The sequence below is a fragment of the Oncorhynchus gorbuscha genome, linkage group LG03, assembly GCF_021184085.1.
Source record: "Oncorhynchus gorbuscha isolate QuinsamMale2020 ecotype Even-year linkage group LG03, OgorEven_v1.0, whole genome shotgun sequence".
NCBI lineage: Eukaryota > Metazoa > Chordata > Actinopteri > Salmoniformes > Salmonidae > Oncorhynchus > Oncorhynchus gorbuscha.
The window spans coordinates 22,248,533-22,268,496 of record NC_060175.1 but is presented as its reverse complement, the minus strand read 5'-3'; the positions used below and the strand labels follow the sequence as shown (position 1 = coordinate 22,268,496).

At 44.5% G+C, this 19,964-nt stretch overlaps 1 protein-coding gene across 14 annotated transcripts in view; it reads right to left on the bottom strand.

The window, feature by feature from the left end:
• The window catches only part of LOC124028199 (voltage-dependent L-type calcium channel subunit alpha-1D-like), a 148,233-nt gene that overhangs the window by 104,375 nt on the left and 23,894 nt on the right, over nucleotides 1-19,964 (bottom strand). The gene's annotated exons all lie outside the window — the stretch shown is intronic.

Below are 19,964 nucleotides of genomic sequence, written 5' to 3'. Positions count from 1 at the left end.
CTGCTAGGCTACAAATGCATGCATAGGCACACACACATACAGTACACACTGTACACACACACCCAAGACACGTGACAGGTGAGAGGGCTGGGCTGGGTCCCCTCCCTGGGTCCCCTCCCTCCCTGTAACCATTCATTATACATGAGGTACAGCAGCTCACCTTAACACTCAGCATGCAGCGTATACAGTATGGACACAGCCACATTGCACACAGTCTGTCTGTCTGTCTGTCTATCTATATTCTCAAAGCCATAATCAAAGCATGTGCTAGCTAACTTGGTTTGGTCTGCTACTATCAAACCCATATAATAACTATTGTTACCTGTTCCAAAGTCATGGGTCCTACTAGGTTCTGCTAAGCAGAGGCAGTGTTGGAGGAGTGAACGTTAGACACAGTAATTTCACTCTACAGATACAGGACCCCCGACTCCATTCACATGCACACACACACACACACACACACACACACACACACACACACACACACACACACACACACACACACACACACACACACACACACACACACACACACACACACACACACACACACACACACACACACACACACACACACACGTAGTCTCCTGTCCTTAATCCCCCTGCTTTTTAGACAACATACAGTAAATGCAGGAGTATTGTGTGTTGCGGGGCTTGTTTTACCAACAGTTAACTGCCGATTGAGTGCAGCACTTAGCCCAGTGAAAGAGACATAGGCCCCTCTGTTACCACTGTAAAAGGTTGAGGGAGGCTCTCGGCTCACTACTGCCACTCTACTGAGTGCTCTGAGAGAGAGAAAGCAACAGAGAGAGAGGGGCAGAGAGAGAGAGAGAGAGAGAGAGATGAGAGAGAGAGCGAGAGAGAGAGAGCTGGGAGGGAGAGAGAGAGAGAGAGCTGGGAGAGAGAGAGAGAGCTGGGGAGAGAGAGAGAGCTGGGAGAGAGAGAGAGAGAGAGAGAGAGAGAGAGAGAGAGAGAGAGAGAGAGAGAGAGAGAGAGAGAGAGAGAGAGAGAGAGAGAGAGAGAGAGAGAGAGAGAGAGAGAGAGAGAGAGAGAGAGAGAGAGAGAGAGAGAGAGAGAGAGAGAGAGAGAGAGAGAGAGAGAGAGAGAGAGAGAGGAGCGCACGCTGGATATGTACATAGACAATGGTAGGCTTCGAGAATGGTAGGTACACCTATAGCTCATCTCTTGGCAGTAGTACTGTAGACTACTTTACCACTGACCTCATCCCAGAGTCTCCCAGAGCATTCACAGCCAGGCCACTGACACCCCTATCAGACCACAGCAAAATCTCAGTCTACTTGAACAGAGCAATACTCAATCATGAGGAATCAAAGCCAAAGGAACTGAGTAATATTAAGAAATGCTGTAGATTTTAGGAATGTAGTTTGGAAACCTACCAAAAAACAATTAGGCAACAACAAATTCAATTCCTTCTAGACAACTTCATGGACAAAACGTTCCACTGTAATAGTGAAGGTGCTAACTTGGCAGTAGAAAATCTTAACAGTATATCAGTATAGAAAACCTAAGAAAATTAACAACAATGACAAATGGTTTGATGAAGAATGCAAAAATCTAAGAAAGAAATTGAGAAACTTGTCCAATGAAAAACATCGAGACCCAGAAAACCTGAGTCACTAAAACAATACAGAAATGCACTACAGAAAAAATAAGAAACAGCACGTTAGAAATCAGCTCAATGTAATTAAAGAATCCATAGACTCTAACCTCTTAGAAAACACTAAACAAACTACAACATGAAGAATTATCTATCCAAAATGGAGATGTGTGGGTAAACCACTTCTCCAATCGTTTTGGCTCTATAACAAAGAACAAACAGTAAAACATATACATGATCAAATACAAATCTTAGAATGAACTATTAAAGACTACTAGAACCCACTGGATTCTCCAATTAACTTGAATGAACTACAGGACAAAATAAAAACCCTCCAACCCAAAAAGGCCTGTGGTGTTGATGGTATCCTCAATGAAATGATAAAATATACAGACAACAAATTCCAATTGGCTATACTTAAATTCTTTAACATCATCCTTAGCTCTGGCATCTTCCCCAATATTTGGAACCAAGGACTGACCCTAATAACTACCATGGGATATGCGTAAATAGCAACCTTGGGAAAATCCTCTGCATTATCATTAACAGCAGACTCGTACATTTCCTCAGTGAAAACAATGTACTGAGCAAATGTCAAATTGGCTTTTTACCAAATTGATGGAAAGTGGTGTTGGTGGAAAAACATACGCCATTATAAAATCCATGTACACAAAGAACAAGTGTGTGGTTAAAATAGGCAAAAAACACACACATTTCTTCCCACAGGGCCGTGGGGTGAGACAGGGATGCAGCTTAAGCCCCGCCCTCTTCAACATATATATCAAAGAATTGGCGCGGTCACTAGAAAAGTCTGGAGCACCGGCCTCACCCTACTAGAATCTGAAGTAAAATGTCTACTGTTTGCTGATGAACTGGTGCTTCTGTCACCAACCAAGGAGGGCCTACAGCAGCACCTAGCTCTTCTGCACATTCTGCCAGACCTGGGCCCTGACAGCAAATCTCAGTAAGACCAAAACAAATGGTGTTCCAAGAAAGGTCCAGTCGCCAGGACCACAAATCCAAATTCCATCTAGACACTGTTGCCCTAGAGCACACAAAAAACGATACATACCTTGGCCTAAACATCAGCGCCACAGGTAACCTCCACAAAGCTGTGAACAATCTGAGAGACTAGGCAAGAAGGGCATTCTATGCCATCAAAAGGAACATAAAATTTGACATAGCAATTAGTATCTGGCAAAAAATACTTGAATCAGTTATAGAACCCATTGCCCTTCATGGTTGTGAGGTCTGGGGTCCGCTCACCAACCAATAATTCACAAAATGGGACAAACACCAAATTGAGACTGCATGCAGAATTATGAAGAAACAGAGAGACAGAGAGACAGAGAGAGAGAGAGAGAGATAGACAGAGAGAGACAGAGAGAGAGAGAGAGAGAGAGAGAGAGAGAGAGAGAGAGAGAGAGAGAGAGAGAGAGAGAGAGAGAGAGAGAGAGAGAGAGAGAGAGAGAGAGAGAGAGAGAAGAGAGAGAGAGAGAGAGAGAGAGAGAGAGAGAGAGAGAGAGAGAGAGAGAAAGAGGGAGAGAGAGAGAGAGAGAGAGAGAGGCAGACAGATAATACAGAGCTCACCAACCAATAATTCACAAAATGAGGTAAACATCAAATTGAGACACTGCATGCAGAATTCTGCAAAAATATCCTTCGTATACAACGTAAAACACCAAATACTGCATGCAGAATTAGGCTGATACCAGCTAATTATCAAAATCCAGACCCCAAATTAAAGGAAGCTTTCCTTGCAGTGAGTATGGCCTTGCTATTGAGAGAGGAGAAGACAGGCTAAGTGCACACTACCCAAAAAATGAGATGGAAACTGAGCTGCACTTCCTAACCTCCTGCCAAAGGTATGACCATATTAGAGACACATTTTTCCTCAGATTACACAGACACACAAAGAATTCGAAAACAAATTCAATTTTGATAAACTCCCATATCTACTGGGTGAAATACCAGTGTGTCATCCCCGAACAATGATTTGTGATCTGTTGCCACTGGAAAAGGGAAAGCAGTGAAGAACAAACACCATTGTAAATACAACCCATATGTATGTCTATTTATTTTCCCTTTTGTACTTTAACTATTCGCACATCATTACAACAAAAATCAGAAGTCATCACCACATGGCTCAAGCATCCAGAGCTATGGAAAATGTACACAAATGTCCACTTTGTTGTTCATGACAGCATGTGAGTTTAATAGTGAATAATAAACCATTCCCACTCGATTACAAAGGCATTTATTCATCCATCCATCAGCAAGTTAGATCTGCACTCTGCCATTGTAGTCTGAGAGAGAGAAAGAGAGCGGGAGATAGAGTAGAAGAGAGAGACACAGGGATAGTGAGATCTGCACTCTGCCGTCCTAGTCTGAGAGAGAGAAAGAGAGCGGGAGATAGAGTAGAAGAGAGAGACACAGGGATAGTGAGATCTGCACTCTGCCGTCCTAGTCTGAGAGAGAGAAAGAGAGAGGGAGAAAGAGTAGAAGAGAGAGACACAGGGATAGTGAGATCTGCACTCTGCCGTCCTAGTCTGAGAGAGAGAAAGAGAGAGGGAGATAGAGTAGAAGAGAGAGACACAGGGATAGTGAGATCTGCACTCTGCCGTCCTAGTCTGAGAGAGAGAAAGAGAGCGGGAGATAGAGTAGAAGAGAGAGACACAGGAATAGTGAGATCTGCACTCTGCCATCCTAGTCTGAGAGAGAGAAAGAGAGAGGGAGATAGAGTAGAAGAGAGAGACACAGGGATAGTGAGATCTGCACTCTGCCGTCCTAGTCTGAGAGAGAGAAAGTGAGAGGGAGATAGAGTAGAAGAGAGAGACACAGGGATAGTGAGATCTGCACTCTGCCGTCCTAGTCTGAGAGAGAGAAAGAGAGCGGGAGATAGAGTAGAAGAGAGAGACACAGGAATAGTGAGATCTGCACTCTGCCATCCTAGTCTGAGAGAGCGATAGAGAGAGGGAGATAGAGTAGAAGAGAGAGAGAGACACAGGGATAGAGTTAGAAGATGGATGAAGAGAGAGAGAGAAAGTAAGAGAGAAGAGAGAGATAGAGAGACAGAGAGAGAGTGAAAGCGAAGAAAGCGAGGCCTGTGGGGCAGGCCATAAATATATCTGACTCATCACAGAGCTTATTTGTGCTGTAAAGAGACGTACAGTATGCAGTCCAGCATACACACACACACAGATACTAACAGAACATTATTAACACATCCCACACCTACCAAGACCCCCCCCACACACACACACATACAGGCACACACAGATAGATAAACGGTCCTGTCAATACAGTTAAACACTTGCACGCCGGTGACACGCAGGCAGGCAGGCACACACACACACACAGACACCCACACACCCCTCATCCAGCCGGTGTTGCCCTGTCTCTAGCCTACCACAGGGTGAATGCTCATGGCTGAAGGCAATAACACAGTCCACGAGACTCAGAGAGAGAGCTCACCATATGATAAAGGAGGATGCTAATCCACTGAACCATACACGGGCTGGACTACATAACATCACTGGCCGTATGACCCATAAAGAAGATAGAAAATGGTTGAAGTTACCAGGCTATGAACAATGCAGACACGGTTAGTAGATCTATCCACTATGCTGCTAAAATGACTCATCTCATCATGCAAAAGTCATGGGTCGTATTCATTAGGGCAAATGTATTGCAACAGAAAAAGAAAACAAACATTTCTTATTGGACAAGTTCATGTAGTCCTTCCCTGTTTCACTCAGTTTTCTCTTCCATTTGGTGCTGTAGTAAGCTAGCCCTGAGCCAGACGCATCTCCCGGCTAGCAAATGAAATTACCACAACTACAATACCTTCTTCGCCATCTGGCCCGGTCCCTTCATCGACACACATTAGCTATGCCTTCAACCGGCCGACGGTGTAGACGGTTCTACTTACCCCGGACTGTAAACTTTAAACGACGTGTCTCCAGCATGCTAGCGTAGCAACAACTACTCCGCGGCTTCCCTGTTCCATCTATTGCTGTACACTGGACCCTATGATCACTTGGCTACATAGCTGATGCCTGCTGGACTGTTCATTTATCACGGTACTCCACTTTGTTAACCTTTGTCTATCTGTTGGCCCTAGCCCCGAACTCAGGCCCTGTGTCTAGTTGCAATGGCGAGGACTTGAAATCTACTGCAGAGATAGGTCTATGCCCAAACAGTTCAAGCTTCTAATTTTAATAATGAATCTCTCCAGAAATAAGTCTCTCACTGTTGCCGCCTGTTATAGACCCCCTCAGCTCCCAGGTGTGCCCTGAACACCATATGTGAATTGATTGCCCCCCATCTATCTTCAGATGCTTAACACCTCAGCAGTCCAACAATTTAAGATAGATGCCCTCAATCTCAAACAAATTATCAAGGAAACCACCAGGTACAACCCTAAATCCGTAAACATGGGCACCCTCATAGATATTATCCTGACCAACTTGCTCTCCTGACCAACACCTATGCTGTTTTCAATAAGGATTTCAGCGATCACCGCCTCATTGCCTGCATCCACCTTGGGTCCGCGGTCAAACGACCACCACTCATCACTGTCAAACGCTCCCTAAAACACTTCTGCGAGCAGGCCTTTCTAATCGACCTGGCCCAGGTATCCTGGAAGGATATTGACCTCAAGCCGCCAGTCGAGGATGCCTGATAATTTCTTTATCATCTTAGGATGCCTCTTTCAAAAAATGTAGAACTAAGAACAGATATAGCCCTTGGTTCACTCCAGACCTGACTGCCCTTGACCAGCACAAAAACATCCTGTGACGGACTGCAATAGCATCGAATAGTCCCTGTGATATACAACTGTTCAGGGAAGTCAGGAACCAATACACACAGTCAGTCAAGAAAGCAAAGGCTAGCTTTTTCAAACAGAAATTTGCATCCTGTAGCTCTAACTCCAAAAGGTTTTGGGACACTGTAAAGTCCATGGAGAACAAGAGCACCTCCTCCCAGCTGCCCACTGCACTGAGGCTAGGCACCACCGATAAACAAAAATTTCAATAAGCATTTTCCTACGGCTGGCCATGCTTTCCTCCTGGCTACCCCAACCCCGGCCAACAGCTCCGCACCCCTCGCAGCTACTTGCCAGAGTCTCCCCAGCTTCTCCTTCATCCAAATCCAGATCGCAGATGTTCTGAAAGAGCTGCAAAACCTGGACCCGTACAAATCAGCTGGGCTAGACAATCTGGACCCTCTCTTTCTAAAATTATCTGCCGCCATTGTTGCAACCCCTATTACCAGTCTGTTCAACCTCTCTTTCGTTTCGTCCGAGATCCCCCATCTTCAAAGGGGATGACACTCTAGACCCAAACTGTTACAGACCTATATCCATCCTGCCCTGCCTTTCTAAAGTCTTTGAAAGCCAAGTTTAATAAACAGATCACTGACCATTTCAAATCCCACCGTACCTTCTCCGCTGTGCAATCCGGTTTCCGAGCTGGTCACAGGTGCACCTCAGCCACGCTCAAGGTACTAAACGATATCATAACCGCCATCGATAAAAGACAGTACTGTGCCTCCGTCTTCATCGACACGGCCAAGGCTTTCAACTCTGTCAATCACCATATTCTTATCGGCAGACTCAACAGCTGTGGTTTCTCAAATGACTGCCTCGCCTGGTTCACCAACTACTTCGCAGAAGTTCAGTGTGTAAAATCGGAGGGCCTGTTGTCCGGCTGCCACAGGGCTCAATTCTCGGACCGACTCTTTTCTCTGTATATATCAACAATGTCGCACTTGCTGCGGGTGATTTCCTGATCCACCTCTATGCAGACGACACCATTCTGTATACATCTGGCCCTTCCTAGGACACTGTGTTAACTAACCTCCAAACGAGCTTTAATGTCATACAACACTTCGGCGATGTCATCTACAAAATAGTTTCCAGCACTCTACTCAGCAAATTGGATGTAGTCTATCACAGTGCCATCCGTGTTGTTACCAAAGCGCCTTATACCACCCACCACTGTGACCTATATGCTCTAGTCGGCTGGCCCTCGCTACATATTCGTCGCCAGACCCACTGGCTCCAGGTCATCTATAAGTCTATGCTAGGTAAAGCTCTGCCTTATCTCAGGTCACGATAACAACACCCACCCGTAGCACGCGCTCCAGCAAGAATATCTCACTGGTCATCCCCAAAGCCAACACCTCCTTTGGCCGCCTTTCCTTCCAGTTCTCTGCTGCCAGTGACTGGAACGAATTGCAAAAATCGCTGAAGCTGGAGACTTACATTTCCCTCACTAGCTTTAAACATCAGCTATCTGAGCAGCTAACCGATCGCTGCAGCTGTACATAGTCCATCTGTAAATAGCCCACCCAATCTACCTACCTCATCCCCATATTGTTTTTATTAACTTTGCTGCTCTTTTGCACACCAGTATCACTACTTACACACCATCATCTGATCATCATCATCTGCTCATCTATCACTCCAGTGTTAATCTGCTAAATTGTAATTACTTTGCTACTATGGCCTATATATTGTCTTACCACCTCATGCCATTTGCACACACTGCATATAGATGTTCTTTTTTTCTATTGTGTTATTGACTGTATGCTTGTTTATTCCATTTGTAACTCTGTGTTGTTGTTTCTGTCGCACTGCTTTGCTTTATCTTGGCCAGGTCGCAGTTGTAAATGAGAAGTTCTCAACTAGCTTAACTGGTTAAATAAAGGTGAAATAGCGTAATGATAGAGAATGCCTGCAGGGGGATGAGGGAGGGATATAGATATTGGAATGTTAAGCCTCTATTACATGACATATTTCAGTTTTATCCTTTATTTAATACACAGGTGATCTCACTTCCATTACATCTCTGGAAATATATTTTACAAAGGGACATGCCAAGCAATCATATTAAATGCCTATTATCGATAAATGCCACTGGCTTAAATATTGTACATTTATTTTGTATGGATTATTGTGCAATATTATTGCGTAATAATAATCCATGGCTCCAGTGCAGTTGATCACATGATTACCTGAGAGCAGTGAGTAAGTACACGAAGAGCGTGTATCAGAGTCAGTGAATAAGTACACAAGGAGCGTGCATGGAACAGCACATCTGTGTTGTGGCGGAGGGCCAGAGTCACATGATGACATCGTGTGTGTTTAATATCACTGTGTGACCAGGACGACTATCTCTGCAGACAACAAAAACACAAACAACCATGTACACTACTACTGCATTCAAAATACACAGAAACCTTAAAGACGCATGTCAAGTGTATAGTAGAGAAGGTTTAGGACTAGCTCTGGTCCAGGGCTTAACATGTGGCTTACTGACACTGTAGGAAGTCTCAGCATCAGCAAGCTGCACGTAACGCCCTGGACCACAGATAAAATCGAATATGCATATCCATTGGATTTGTGGAGGTGCTTGATATCAGTCAACATATTTACGGTAAACAAATAGCACAAAATAACAAACCTCCGACCTCATCTACATTGTGTCAACATTGTAACCAATGAATGTGATTTCACAGGTCTACAAGATGTATTGTTGTTCTGGTTTTGTAACAATGCCATCATCATGACTCTCTCCCCCTCCCCTGTCTCCCCCCTCTCCTACTGTCTGTATGGCTCAGTCATAGGAGTCTAGGCCAGCAAGGGGTTTAAAGGAAGCCAGCGCACACACAGTGCTTCCTCACAGCATAATTCTCTGTGTGTTTATCTGTGGGTGATGTATAATTGTGCCATTTTGGACACAACACCAACAAATTTGACACACTTTCTTGCCAACAAAATAGCTAGGCCAACATTAATTGTGGGGTAATTTTATGCTCAGCTCGAGCTCTAACATCAACCAGCAACTGCATTTGAACAAGTGTATATGTGTAGTGTATATGTACATGTTTGTGTGAGTGAGTTCAGTGTGCGCGTGTGTGTGTGTGTGTGTGTGTGTGTGTGTGTGTGTGTGTGTGTGTGTGTGTGTGTGTGTGTGTGTGTGTGTGTGTGTGTGTGTGTGTGTGTGTGTGTGCGCGTGCGCATGCGCGTGCGCGTGCGTGCGTGCGTGCGTGTGTGTGTGTGTGTGTGTGCGTATGTGTGTGTGTGTGTTTAAATATGCTTATGGGGACCAGAAGTCCACATAAAAAGTGGCAAACTAAGAAATATTTGACCAACTGGGAATTTTCTTCGTCCCCACAAGGAAAAATTATATTTCTAGGGGGTTTATGGTTAAGGTTATAATTATTTTTAGGGCTAGAATTAGGGTTAGGGGTTAAAGGTTAGGTTTAGGGTATAGGAATCAGGGCTAAGGTTAGGTTTTTGGGTTAAGGTTAGGGTTAGGGTTGGGGTTAGAGTAAGGGTTAGGTTAGAGAAAATAGGATTTTGAATGGAATTAAATTGTGTGTCCCCACAAGGAGTTAAACACGACTGCCTGTGTGTGTGTGGAGGGGGGGGGGGTGCGTGCGTGTTCGTGTGCGTGTGCGTGCATGTTTGTAGATTATTTGTGTGAATATGTCCTTCGATCTCTGATCAAACCATAGACCATCTTCCCCATCCCCCTCTCAGAAAGAGGTGTTTCTATACTTCCTCTGAAAGCAATGTTTATTAATGCACTGTTACCCAGCTACTGTATCATATCCTTTTCTACACACACAAGCAGTTCTATATACAGTACGTGTCAGCTCAGTGCGCAGTACCACCCCTAACCACAGAGGGCAGTGTGTGTGTGCGCAGACACTGGTGCATGCATGCTTGGAGTGTGTGTGCGCATGGGTGCATACATGTGTGTGTGTGTGTGTGTGTGTGTGTGTGTGTGTGTGTGTGTGTGTGTGTGTGTGTGTGTGTGTGTGTGTGTGTGTGTGTGTGTGTGTGTGTGTGTGTGTGTGTGTGTGTGTGTGTGTGTGTGTGTCTTCTTTTGTCAAACTTTATTGCGACATGATGGAAATTGTGTTTTTCAAATAAATGATGATTGCCGAATAATTTTGAAAGTACTTGGGGCATGTGATGTCATCACGTAACTATAAAGCACAAATCCACAAGTATTTATAAATGCCTACTGCTTACCAAAGTACCCTTTTAAACTATTTAAAAAATATATATTGTCCAGGATTGTCCTGACTTTCAAGAATGCCTGAATTGCTACACCTTGCTCTTCTGGTTGGCTGGATGCAAGTTTCACCATCCAATTATATCAGATCTACAGGAGTGCAAGTTTTTTGGCACATGAAAACTGTCATGCCCTGGTCTTAGTATTTAGTTTTTTCTTTATTATTTTGGTTAGGCCAGGGTGTGACATGGGTTTATTATGTGGTGTGTTTTGTCTTGGGTTTTTTGTAGGTATTGGGATTGTGGTATAGTGGGGTTATCTAGAATAGTCTATGGCTGAATGGAGTGGTTCTCAATCAGAGGCAGGTGTTTATCGTTGTCTCTGATTGGGAACCATATTTAGGTAGCCATATTCTTTGAGTGTTTTGTGGGGGATTGTTCCTGTCTCAGTGTTTCTTTGCATCAGAATAGGCTGTTTAGGTTTTCGTGGTACGCTTTGTATTGTTTGTGTATCATCTTCATTAAAGATGTATTCAATTAACCACGCTGCATTTTGGTCCTCTCTTCATCGGAAGAAAATCTTAACAAAAACTTTTGGAATATGGAAAATATTAGTTAATTATTGCATTCTATCCATGCTGGCTTTCACGGGCTAGACATGAAACAGATAGGTTGGAGGTCACGCAGGCTGTTGCCAAAATATTAACGCACAATTTTCCTAAATGGGTAATGGAAACACTTCAATCACTTCATTTTTTCTTACGTTTTCATTACGTCCATCTGTTTTTATCTACACAAGATAATTCAATGGAAACCCACTGTAGCAGGCAATTGCCAAATTTTGACAAATTGCTGGACAAGTTAAAGCGATCCTTTGTGATTTTTAGCAATTAATTTCCTCACCATCTTAAATAAGCATGCCCCTTTCAAAAAAATGTAGAACTAAGAACAGATATAGCCCTTGGTTTACTACAGACCTGGCTGCCCTCGACCAGCACAAAAACATCCTGTGGCGGACTGCACTAGCATTGAATAGTCCCCGCGATATGCAACTTCAGGGAAGTTAGGAACCAATACAGTCAGTCGGTTAGGAAAGCAAAGGCTAGCTTTTTCAAACAGAAATGTACTTCCTGTAGCTCTAACTCCAAAACGTTTTGGGACACTGTAAAGTCCATGAAGAATAAGAGCACCTCTTCCCAGCTGCCCACTGCACTGAGGTTAGGAAACACTGTCACCACCACCATTGTTGCAACCCCTATTCCCAGTCTGTTCAACCTCTCATTTCGTCCGAGATCCCTAAATATTGGAAAGATGCCACGGTCATACCCATCTTCAAAGGGGGTGACACTCTAGTCCCAAACTGTTACAGACCTATATCCATCCTGCCCTACCTTTCTAAAGTCTTCAAAAGCCAAGTGAACAAACAGATCACTGACCATTTTGAATCCCACCGTACCTTCTCCGTTGTGCAATCCAGTTTTCGAGCTGGTCACGGGTGCACCTCAGCCACGCTCAAGGTACTAAACGATATAACCGCCATCAATAAAGGTCAGTACTGTGCAGCCGTCTTCATCGACCTGGCCATGGCTTTCTCCTCTGTCAATCATCATATTCTTATCCGCAGACTCAACAAACAGCCTTGGTTTCTCAAATGACTGCCTCGCCAGGTTCACCAACTACTTCTCAGATAGAGTTCAGTGTGTCAAATCAGAGGGCCTGTTGTCCGGACCTCTGGCAGTCTCTATGGGGTACCACAGCGTTCAATTCTCGGGCCATCTCTACTCTCTGTATATACAGGTATCAACAATGTCACTCTTGCTGAGGGTGATTCCCTGATCCACCTCTACACAGATGACACCATTCTGTATACATCTGGCACTTCTCTGGACACTGTGTTAACAAACCTCCAAATGAGCTTGAATGCCATACAACACACCTTCCGTGGCCTCCACCTGCTCTTAAACGCTAGTAAAACTAAATGCTTTTCCACCAATCGCTGCCCGCACCCGCCCGCCCGACTAGCATCACTACTCTGGATGGTTCTGACTAAGAATATGTGGACAACTATAAATACCTAGGTGTTTGGCTAGACTGTAAACTCTCCTTCCAGACTCATATTAAACATCTCCAATTCAAAATTAAATCTAGAATCGGCTTCCTATTTCGCAACAAAGCCTCCTTCACTTGCACTACCAAACATACCCTCGTAAAACTGACTAGCCTACCAATCCTCAACTTCGGCGATGTCATTACAAAATAGCCTCCAACACCCTACTCAGCAAACTGGATGCAGTCTATCACAGTCCCATCCCTTTTGTCACCAAAGCCCCATATACCACCACCACTGCGACCTGTATGCTCTCGTTGGCTGGACCTCACTACATATTCGTTGCCAGACCCACTGGCTCCAGTTCATCTGTGAGTCTTTGCTAGGTAAAGCTCTGCCTTATCTCAGCTCACTGGTCACCATAACAACACCCACCCGTAGCAAGCGCTCAAGCAGGTATATCTCACTGGTCATCCCCAAAGCCAACACCTCAATGGCCACCTTTCCTTCCAGTTCTCTGCTGCCAATGACTGAAACGAATTGCAAAAATCGCTGAAGTTGGAGACATACCTCACTCACTAACTTTAAGCAAAAGCTATCTGAACAGCTAACCGATCGCTGCAGCTGTACACAGCCCATCTGTAAATAGCCCATCCAATCTACCTACCTACCTACTGCAATCAAATCAAATCAAATTTGATTTGTCACATACAAATGGTTAGCAGATGTTAATGCGAGTCTAGCGAAATGCTTGTGCTTCTAGTTCCGACAATGCAGTAATAACCAATGAGTAATCTAACCTAACAATTCCACAACTACTACCTAAAACACACAAGTGTAAAGGGATAAAGAATATCTACATAAAGATATATGAATGAGTGATGGTACAGAACGGCATAGGCAAGATGCGGTAGAAGGTATCGAGTACAGTATATACATATGAGATGAGTAATGTAGGATTTGTAAACATAAAAGTGTCATAGTTTAAAGTGGCTAGTGATACATTTATTACATAAAGATGGCAAGATGCAGTAGATGATATAGAGTACAGTATATACATATACTGTACATACAGTGCCTTGCGAAAGTATTCGGCCCCCTTGAACTTTGCAACCTTTTGCCACATTTCAGGCTTCAAACATAAAGATATAAAACTGTATTTTTTTGTGAAGAATCAACAACAAGTGGGACACAATCATGAAGTGGAAAGACATTTATTGGATATTTCAAACTTTTTTAACATATCAAAAACTGAAAAATTGGGCGTGCAAAATTATTCAGCCCCTTTACTTTCAGTGCTGCAAACTCTCTCCAGAAGTTCAGTGAGGATCTCTGAATGATCCAATGTTGACCTAAATGACTAATGATGATAAATACAATCCACCTGTGTGTAATCAAGTCTCCGTATAAATGCACCTGCACTGTGATAGTCTCAGAGGTCCGTTAAAAGCGCAGAGAGCATCACGAAGAACAAGGAACACACCAGGCAGGTCCGCGATACTGTTGTGAAGAAGTTTAAAGCCGGATTTGGATACAAAAAGATTTCCCAAGCTTTAAACATCCCAAGGAGCACTGTGCAAGCGATAATATTGAAATGGAAGGAGTATCAGACCACTGCAAATCTACCAAGACCTGGCCGTCCCTCTAAACTTTCAGCTCATACAAGGAGAAGACTTTTCAGAGATGCAGCCAAGAGGCCCATGATCACTCTGGATGAACTGCAGAGATCTACAGCTGAGGTGGGAGACTCTGTCCATATGTTATGCAGGTGAGTGAGGACCCAAAAGCGGTTTAACAGAAACAGAGTCTTTTAATGTCCAAATACAGGGAAGACATATATCCTCTTCAGATGTAACGATTGACAAAATAGACAACCCGCAGAGAGGGCGACAAATAAATCATAAAGTCCTCTGATCTTTACAGGAGAGTCCTCTTCTAGCAGCAGAGGAGAATAGCAGGGTTAGCGGCAACAGACTGCTGGTCTCTCCGGGTAGGCGCGGGTTGTAGAGGACAGAGGTACCTGATCACACGTAGCATCAGATGAAGAGGCAGATTACGACAGGACGGGACAAGGGTGAAGCAAACGAGAATCTGACAAAGACAGAAGCAGAAACAGAGAGAGAAATAGAGACCTAATCAGAGGGAAAAAAGGGAACAGGTGGGAGAGAGTAAACGAGGTAGTTAGAGGAGATGAGGAACAGCTGGGGGAAGGAAAGGGAGAGAAGGTAACCTAATACGACCAGCAGGGGGAAACGAAGTGAAGAGAAAGAACAGGAACAAGACATAACATGACAATACATGACACCATAGGACAACAATCAGTCGTATATTGCACAAATCTGGCCTTTATGGAAGAGTGGCAAGAAGAAAGCCATTTCTTAAAGATATCCATAAAAAGTGTTGTTTAAAGTTTGCCACAAGCCACCTGGAAGACACACCAAACATGTGGAAGAAGGTGCTCTGGTCAGATGAAACCAAAATTGAACTTTTTGGCAACAATGCAAAACGTTATGTTTGGCGTAAAAGCAACACAGCTCATCAGCCTGAACCAATCATCCCCACTGTCAAACATGGTGGTGGCAGCATCATGGTTTGGGCCTGCTTTTCTTCAGCAGGGACAGGGAAGATGGTTAAAATTGATGGGAAGATGGATGGAGCCAAATACAGGACCATTCTGGAAGAAAACCTGATGGAGTCTGCAAAAGACCTGAGACTGGGACAGAGATTTGTCTTCCAACAAGACAATGATCCAAAACATAAAGCAAAATCTACAATGGAATGGTTCAAAAATAAACATATCCAGGTGTTAGAATGGCCAAGTCAAAGTCCAGACCTGAATCCAATCGAGAATCTGTGGAAAGAACTGAAAACTGCTGTTCACAAATGCTCTCCATCCAACCTCACTGAGCTCGAGCTGTTTTGCAAGGAGGAATGGGAAAAACTCTCTCGATGTGATAAAGACATACCCCAAGCAACTTACAGCTGTAATCGCAGCAAAAGGTGGCGCTACAAAGTATTGACTTAAGGGGGCCGTTTTTGATTTGTTAAAAAAGTGTGAAATATCCAATAAATGCCGTTCCACTTCATGATTGTGTCCCGCTTGTTGTTGATTCTTCACAAAAAAATACAGTTTTATATCTTATGTTTGAATCCTGAAATGTGGCAAAAGGTCGCAAAGTTCAAGGGGGCCGAATACTTTCGCAAGGGACTGTATGAGATGAGTAATGTAGGGTATGTAAACATTATATTAAGTGGCATTGTTTAAAGTGGCTAGTGATATATTTTTCACATCAATTTCCATCAATTTCCATTATTAAAGGAAGCTGGAGTTGAGTCAGTATGTTGGCAGCAGCCACTCAATGTTAGTGGTGGCTGTTTAACAGTCTGATGGCCTTGAGATAGAAGTTATTTTTCAGTCTCTCGGACCCTGCTTTGATGCACCTGTACTGACCTCGCCTTCTGGATGATAGGGGGGTGAACAGGCAGTGGCTCGGGTGGTTGTTGTCCTTGATGATTTTCTTGCCCTTCCTGTGACATCAGGTAGGTGTCCTGGAGGGCAGGTAGTTTGCCCCCGGTGATGCGTTGTGCAGACCTCACTACCTTCTGGAGAGCCTTACGGTTGTGAGCGGAGCAATTGCCGTACCAGGCGGTGATACAGCCCGACAGGATGCTCTCGATTGTGCATCTGTAGAAGTTTGTGAGTGCTTTTGGTGACAAGCCAAATTTCTTCATCCCCCAAATTTATTCAGCTGCTGTGCCTTCTTCACAACGCTCTGTGTGGGTGGAACAATTCAGTTTGTCCATGATGTGTACGCTGAGGAATTTAAAACTTACTACCCTCACCACTACTGTTCCGTCGATGTGGATAGGGGGGTGCTCCTTCTGCTGTTTCCTGAAGTCCACGATCATCTCCTCTGTTTTGTTGATGTTGAGTGTGTGGTTATTTTCCTGACACCACACTCAGAGGGCACTCCCCTCCTCCCTGTAGGCCGTCTCGTCGTTGTTGGTAATCAAGTCTACCACTGTAGTGTCGTCCACAACTTGATGATTGAGTTGGAGGCGTGCATGGTCACGGAGTCGTAGGTGAACAGGGAGTACAGGAGAGGGCTCAGAACGCACCCTTGTGGGGCCCCAGTGTTGAGGATCAGCGGGGTGGAGATGTTGTTACCTGCCCTCACCACCTGGGGGCGGCCTGTCAGGAAGTCTTCTTACGTCATCGGTGGACCTATTGGGGCGGTAAGCAAATTGGAGTGGGTCTAGGGTGTCAGGTAGGGTGGAGGTGATATGTCCTTGACTAGTCTCTCAAAGCACTTCATGATGATGGAAGTGAGTGCTACGGGGCGGTAGTCGTTTAGCTCAGTTACCTTAGCTTTCTTGGGAACAGGAACAATGGTGGCCCTCTTGAAGCATGTGGGAACAGCAGACTGGGATAAGGATTGATTGAATATGTACGTAAACACACCAGCCAGCTGGTCTGCGCATGCTCTGAGGACGCTGCTGGGGATGCCGTCTGAGCCTGCAGCCTTGCGAGTGTTAACACGTTTAAATGTTTTACTTACGTCGGCTGCAGTGAAGGAGTGTCCGCAGGTTTTGGTAGTGGGCCCTGTCAGTGGCACTGTATTGTCCTCAAAGTGAGCAAAGAAGTTATTTAGTCTGTCTGGGAGCAAGACATCCTGGACCACGACAGGGCCGGTTTTCTTTTTGTAATCCGTGATTGACTGTAGACCCTGCCACATACTTCTTGTGTCTAAGCCGTTTAATTGCAACTCTACTTTGTCTCTATACTGACGCTTAGCTTGTTTGATTGCCTTGCGGAGGGAATAGCTACACTGTTTGTATTCGGTCATGTTTCCGGTCACCTTGCCCTGGTTAAAAGCAGTGGTTCGCGCTTTCAGTTTCACGCGAATGCTGCCATCAATCCACGGTTTCTGTTTTTTTGGAATGTTTTAATCGTTGCTATGGGAACGACATCTTCAATGCACGTTCTAATGAATTCGCTCACCGAATCAGCGTATTCGTCAATGTTGTTGTTTGACGCAATACGAAACATATCCCAGTCCACGTGATGGAAGCAGTCTTGGAGCGTGGAATCAGATTGGTCGGACCAGCGTTGAACAGACCTCAGCGCGGGAGCTTCTTGTTTTAGCTTCTGTCTGTAGGCAGGGAGCAACAAAATGGAGTCGTGGTCAGCTTTTCCGAAAGGAGAGCGGGGAAGGCCTTATATGCGTCGCGGAAATTAAAATAGCAATGATCCAAGGTTTTGCCAGCCCTGGTTGCGCAATCGATATGCTGATACAATTTAGGGAGTCTTGTTTTCAGATTGGCCTTGTTAAAATCCCCAGCTACAATTAATGCAGCCTCAGGATATGTGGATTCCAGTTTGCAAAGAGTCAAATAAAGTTTGTTCAGAGCCATCGATGTGTCTGCTTGGGGGGAAATATATACGGCTGTGATTATAATCGAAGAGAATTCCCTTGGTAGATAATGTGGGCGACATTTGATTGTGAGGAATTCTAAATCAGGTGAACAGAAGGACTTGAGATCCTGTATGTTGTTGTGACCACACCACGTCTCGTTAACCATAAAGCATACGGCCCCGCCCCTCTTCTTATCAGAAAGATGTTTGTTTCTGTCGGCGCGATGCGTGGAGAAACCAGCTGGCTGCACCGACTCCGATAGCGTCTCTCGAGTGAGCCATGTTTCCGTGAAGCAAAGAACGTTACAGTCTCTGATGTCCCTCTGGAATGCTACCCTTGCTCGGATTTCATCAAACTTGTTGTCAAGAGACTGGACATTGGCGAGAAGTATGCTAGGGAGTGGTGCTCGATGTGCCCGTCTCCGGAGTCTGACCAGAAGACCGCTTCGTTTCCCTCTTTTACAAAGTCGTTTTTGTGTTGTTGACTGTACGTTTGTTTATTCCATGTGTAACTCTGTGTTGTTGTTTGTGTCGCACTGCTTTGCCTTATCTTGGCCAGGTCGCAATTGTAAATGAGAAGTTGTTCTCAACTGGCCTACCTGGTTAAATAAAGGTGTTCTCAACTGGCCTACCTGGTTAAATAAAGGTGTTCTCAACTGGCCTACCTGGTTAAATAAAGGTGTTCTCAACTGGCCTACCTGGTTAAATAAAGGTGTTCTCAACTGGCCTACCTGGTTAAATAAAGGTGTTCTCAACTGGCCTACCTGGTTAAATAAAGGTGAAATAAAAAATAATAATAAAAAAACTTGCGAAGCCAGGACGCATCACGAATAACTAACCTAAACTAGAAACAATAATGTTTACTCTCTCTTCCTTTCATGTAATCTTTTTTTGGCTTTGATCACATCAGACCCTCTGTTTTCCCGTGTGTGCTGTTATTCGTTAATCTGTGTTGCCGCTCTCGCACCACACGTTACTTTTTTCTGATGGGAAAAAAACTAACAAAAGATGAAATGCCTAAAAAGTGACTAAGACTAAAATGTATTTTAAGACAATCTAAATCTAAAATAGCTGGCAAAATGAACAACGCCAAATACTGCAGTGCGCGAATGGATACTAGGCAAACATGCTGCTCAGATGATTCAAGGACACACAGTATCATGTAGACATACTGTGCAGTACATTGTGCTGACATTATTTCTCTCTCGCTCTCTCTCTTTCACACACACACACACACACACACACACACACACACACACACACACACACACACACACACACACACACACACACGCATCCACGCACGCACACACACGCAAACGCACGCACACATGCATGTGTACGCACACACACACGCGCGCATGCACGCGCACACACACACACACCACTAAAACACATTTGCACTCGCACACACAGATGTAGTTAAGCATATAACCGACACATACACGTTGGCACATACAGTGAGTCATCTGTGGAGAGGCCTACTGGTTGAAGGACAGAGAAATGGAGGATGGGCTGGACACACTGCTCTCAAACAGAAATGGGATGTTTCGAACAAGGGATGTGCATGCATGTGTGTGTGCGTGTGCACATGTGTGTCCTGTGTGCATAAGTACAAGTTAACTTTCTGCCTCAGAGCTGCATAGCATATTATTGCATGAGCACCAGATCACCTGTGGAAAAGTCAAGACAGTGTGACGACGGCAGAAACCTCCTCCTGCTCCCATGGCCTGGTGCTCTTTGACATGCTGTCTTTGATAAGGACATAGATCAGATAGCAGCTGCTTCTCTGGATTGTCTAATTACACATTCAGCATATTCTCACTCTCAGTCTTATACCCATCTAGAGATC